Source organism: Manis pentadactyla, chromosome 1 (assembly GCF_030020395.1).
Source record: "Manis pentadactyla isolate mManPen7 chromosome 1, mManPen7.hap1, whole genome shotgun sequence".
Lineage (NCBI taxonomy): Eukaryota > Metazoa > Chordata > Mammalia > Pholidota > Manidae > Manis > Manis pentadactyla.
The window spans coordinates 74198253-74203414 of NC_080019.1; the positions used below are offsets into that span (position 1 = coordinate 74198253).

The following is a 5162-nucleotide window of genomic DNA, read 5'->3' on the forward strand; positions in this document are numbered from 1 at the left end:
TCAACTGTATTTCAGTTAAAAAAACAAAGTACCTACCTAAGGTCTGTCAAAGATTTGCCTGAGTCTTTCATGTCCTCAGGAAGGTAGCAGAGGGGAGTTAGTGGCAAGACAAAGGGTTGGGATATTACACAAATGTGGGGTCAAATCTCAGCCATGTATCTACTGGAAAATTTAATTCAGCTTCCTAGGAAATGGAGGTGATATTGCCTGCTGTGTGGGGGTATGAGGACTGAGATGATGGTTCATAACAGACATCCAATAAATGGTAGGTGTTATTTTCATTACTTGATGGGAAATGACCACTTTGAGAGAGACTGATCTGGGGGTCTGCAAATGGGTGAGCTGGGAGCTGTCAATCTAAGGATCCTGCAGGAGCAGATGACTTGCAACCAGGTACCTGGACCAGCAAATGCTGCTCACTCAGCAAAGCAGTATTCTCTGTTGAGAATGGATAAAATGATGATGTCACTCACACATACCACCCCCCCACACACACACAAACACACACACCTGAAGAGATGAAGGGAAGTCAGTGAACACAGTCCTGAAATGTCAGGTCCAAGTCCAGAATGTCAGTGATACATGAGATCAATACAACTCTCCAATGGCATTTAAAAAATTTCCGTCCCTCCATGTCTGTCTGTCTTTGGTTGCATGGGCTCACTGGTAAAACAGTCTGATGTCTCTATAGCCCTTTTACCCTTTGGAGTACTCAATATTGGGTGTTTAACGTTTTTCATGCAAGTTGATAGAATGCTCTTGTTATCTACTGCAATGTCACCAACTCCCAAATCTCAGTTACACCGTTTATTTTGCTCATGCATCTGCAATTTGGGCAGGGTTTTGGCGGGAACAACTCCTCTCTGCTGTACCTTGCACCAGCTGGGGTGGCTCAAAGGCTGTGGGCTGGGATCAACTGAAGGCTCATTCTTCACATGTCTGCCAGTTGATGCCACGTGCTGACTGGGACTGCAGCAGATGTCAACCGAAACACCTCCACATAAGCTCTCCAGGTGGCCTGACTTTCAAGGGTGAGCATCCTGAGAGAGAGAGTCAGGTCAAAGCTGTATTACCTTTTACAACCTAGACTTGGCAATCACACAGGCATCACTTGCATCTATTTTAAAATTAGAAGCAAATTGCTAAGCCCAGCCCATACTCAAGAAGTCAATTAGCCTACCTTTTGAAGGGAGAGTGTCAAAGAATGTGTGGACATGTTTACCATCCACCACGCACAGTCCTTGTGTGGTGCTGTGTGCTGGCAGAGCCTCTAGCCTGGCTGAGTGGAGATGCCGACACAGCAGTGGGGTAGGGTGAGGACAGCATGGTTTGAGGCCCTGCGCCTGGCTGGAGGGCATCAGGGGAGGCCCTTGCTAGAGGGACTTGAGCTGAGGCAGGAGGGGATGGCACACTGGGGAGGGCTATGAGGGAAGGATGTGGCATCCAGACCCAAACAGCTGCTGGAAGGCAGGGCTGGCATTGAGCTCATGCCCACCTGACGGGAGGGCCTGCATTCTCACACCACAGCAGAGGCTGCTCCAAGACAGTGGTGATGACAACAAGAATTCCTCCCAGGGAGCCAGGGACGCAAGGGCTCTGGGGTCAGGGTGCATCTCAACTCTGTCTTAGGCCAGCAAGGTGAATCTGTATGTTACTCTCCAAGACTCACTCTCTTTTCTGAGAAACAGAGCTGATAACCCCTGCCTTTCAATGGTGCTGTGGGGCTTAGTGACAATACTCAGGAAATCATGAGCAGCCTCAGGCCAAGAGCAGATTCTCCGGGAGTGGCAGTTTACATTGTGGCCTTTTCACTGGTCTCCCGAAATGACTGATGGAGAGGAATGGGAGAGGAAGGGCAGAGATGGTCATCCAGGGTGCTAGTGAGGGGCAGGGGCAGGGCACGCAGGCGGGTGCGGGCCAAGGGCACTGGGGGATCAGCAGTCCGACTTGTCCCAGCAAGGAACCAAGCCCTTGCACAGCGGCTTACTCTCTGAGCCCTGACCCGCTGTGCCGCCAGGCACAGTTGGTGGGAGGATTAACAAGGTGATTCAGCCACTTAATGTGCAAAAGCCCTGGCCCAGGTCCTGGCCTTTAGGAGGTACTCGGGGTTCCTGTCCAGAGCCCTGCTCTGCACGTTCTCCTGAGGCGGCGCTAGGTGACGCTGTGGGACCACTGTTGGGACCCAGACGCACACATTTGGTCCTCCCAGAAGGCTCGGGCCTAGGGAAGCCCTTCCCACCTCCCTCCTCTGTTTGGCAACTCTCCAAAAAACAGTGTGTCCTCCCCCTTCAGTCAGTCTTTTGCTTCCTTCCCTACTGGCCTTGTGGACAAGAGAGAAGTTCCCCACTCTCACTTCCCCGTCACAGAGGCATGGGCTCTCCCAGCCTGCAGGGGGCGGTGTGGAGCAGACAGCAGCACCCATTCCTGGAGAGAAAGCGACCTTGCTGCAAAGACCTCATCCACCTCCTAAAAGCCAAAAGCCCAATCCAGGCAGGCAAACCCCTCTTTTCAGCTCTCCCCTCCGCTATCTGGCACTTAGGAACCCCACTTGTGCCTGCAGGTCTTTGCTATGGATTATTTAATGTGGGGTAGAGTCCAAAAATATCAGACGGGAAAGAAAGGCAAGCTCAGCCTCCTCAAACTTAGTGATTTAGACTCTCAGTGGGCACAGCAACGTCTCCGAGGCTCACCTGCAAAGTGGAGAGAGTCATCCCTGCTTTGACGGGTTGCAGTAAGGCATAAACAAGTGTGTCGTGTGGAGGTGCTTTGTCTGTTGGAAAGCTCTAGGCACCTGTGAGAAGTAACTATCACAGAAGATAACAAACTTGGACAGCCTTGGGACATGTACAAAATGGCTGGTGCAGGCAGCGAGGGCCAGGAAGGCCAGAGTTCGGTGGGAGAGATGGACCTTGAGCCAGGCCGTTGGGTTTAAGGGTGGAGGGGGCACAGATTCACAGGAGCACAGGGATTGTGGAGGGAGTGGTCCACAGGCTGGAAGGAAAGGATAGAGCCAGACGGGGGACCTGAGTGCCTGGCTGCTGAATCTGAACCAGGTACCCCAGCCTTCAGGGTAGGTCTACCAAAGAGGGGCGGCCCTTAGAAAGATCCCTCTGGCAGCAGCAAGAAGGGAAAGGTAGGAAGCCAGTCTAGAGGCTATCGTATTCAGTGTGCATTTCACCCTGCCTTTCTTTTTTAGAAGTTAAAACAGCAACTACTTTATTATTTCCCACAATTTTGTAGGTTAGGGATTCAAGTAGGACCCTTCTATTCTACATGGCATCCACGGAGCTCCCTTGTGGTATTTAGCTGGTGCCGCGCTGGGTGTGGTGGACCCAACATGACAGCTCTCACATACCGGCCCCTGGAGGGCTGGCTGGGCAGCTGGGCTGGGCTGTTCATTGCTTCACCTACACACAGCCTTGCCATCGTGGTCATCCACCCTGTTCTTAATCGTGATTCTGAAAGAGCTGCTCCTCCTCTAACTTTTCCTGACCATAGAAATGGGCTTGAGAGTGGAGGCTCACTCGTCCTTTCCATCTCAGGACAGGACTGGCCAGGCTGCAGCAGCCAGCCCTTAATTGATGATGCAGTGCGGTTTATACATGCCCCCATCTGCAGTGCCACCACAAAGAGTGTCACCTGCCACTACCCAGCTGAGGCCTGTCCCAGCTCTCAGGGAGAGAATCTGGTTATGCACCATGGCACCACCCGACCCACGCCCAGACACACCTGGGGAATGAAATGATCGGAAGGCGGGGCCATCTCTGCTCTGAAGGAAAGCCACGCAAACTGCAAGGGGCACATAGAGCTCTGACGCAATGGGCTTTATCTCCTCAGCCACACACCAGGAGAGAAGGCGCCGCAGCCGGCCCAGCCCTCCTGCAGCGTGGCGGGACCTGCTTCCTTAGCATCTTGCTCCACAACAACCATGCCACCAAACCTCAGCTTTGTCAGCCAGGAGACCTTGGCTGGCCAGCGGGCTGGGCAGTGGGCTCTTCTGCAGGGAAGCAAAGAAAGTACCAGAAGTCATTTTCCCTTTGCTGCCTGTGGTTGATCATCTTTCTGAAATACCAGAGTTCACAGTTCCCATCACTGTTGGTGGCTTTGGACAAAAGTCCCTGGAATGTTAACCCTGACCCTCAGCAACAGGCCACAGAAGGAGAAGGGCGAGGCATTGGGGGTGTTGGGTTGGCCTAAATGTGTGTGGGGACTACTACCTCTTTGGAGGAAAGTTAAACTCTCAGTTCACCTCCGTGCCCCCGGAGCCTGCCCCAGTGCCAGGGGAGGCAGAGGAGGATGGCAGGCTCTGGGATGACGGGACCTTGGGTTGATGGGTTTTAGCTTAATGTGATGTATGTTTGGAGGGCAGGAGCAGCTCGCCATGCCATGGACGGTCCTCTCCCCATGGCAGCCTGGAAGACTTTTAAGCCAGAAAACAGGCTGAGAAGCCAGTCCCCTTCTGTGTGTCCTGTCAGCCTTCAAAGTGTGTGGTGTCCAACTTGTCCATCTACAATATGGGGACAACAGTACAGGAAGGCATGTCACAGGGCTGCCATGAGGATAAATAGACGTAAAGGAATTTGGAAAAGAACCTGCACCATTTAGTGAAGGTGGGATTTTCCGCCCAGCAATACCATCTTACTACATACATACATGGAAAACCTCAGTCCCCAGAGCCAAGCAAGTCCAAGAAATGAAGCCAAATGCAAACCTGGAAGGCTGTGGCTGGAATTCTCAGCGATGAGGCCTTTGAAGTGAGGGCTCTCCCTCCCTCCAAGGGCTCCAGCAGCTCCCCCAGGCCGAGTCTGATGAAAGGAAAGACAGGCTCTGTTGTGGTTTGACACATGCCCCAGATGTCAGGTTGCAACTCCATTTGGCAATTAACTCTCAGAGGTGGCAGTTGTGCCAAGGGGAAAGGGCTTGGGCTTGGAATCAGGATGAGTGGTGCCAGTGCCAGCCATGCCATACAACTTATCTGTGCCTCCATTCCTTTGTGGCTAAGTGGGGGTGAGGCCAGGACAGACCTTCCCAGGGTTGCCAAATTTAGCAAACTGAAAATATGAGATACCCAGATCAATTTGCATTTCAGATAATCAACAAATAATCTTTTCCTAAAGTGTATCCTAGGCAATACTCAGAACATACTTAAACACTAAAAATTA

At 52.1% G+C, this 5162-nt stretch overlaps 1 long non-coding RNA gene across 2 annotated transcripts; it reads right to left on the reverse strand.

Annotated features, from left to right (window-relative positions):
• Window positions 1–620: 620 nt before the first annotated feature.
• LOC118908237 (uncharacterized) lies at window positions 621–4808 on the reverse strand. 2 transcript variants are annotated; one of them, XR_005023109.2, is made up of 3 exons: window positions 4712–4808; window positions 3730–3997; window positions 621–1040 (listed from the first exon to the last, which is right to left on the reverse strand). It is a non-coding gene; the product is annotated as an uncharacterized LOC118908237 (long non-coding RNA). The 2 variants fall into 2 exon arrangements; XR_008999151.1 differs by having other exon boundaries at window positions 3730–4062.
• Between the last annotated feature and the right edge of the window lie 354 nt (window positions 4809–5162).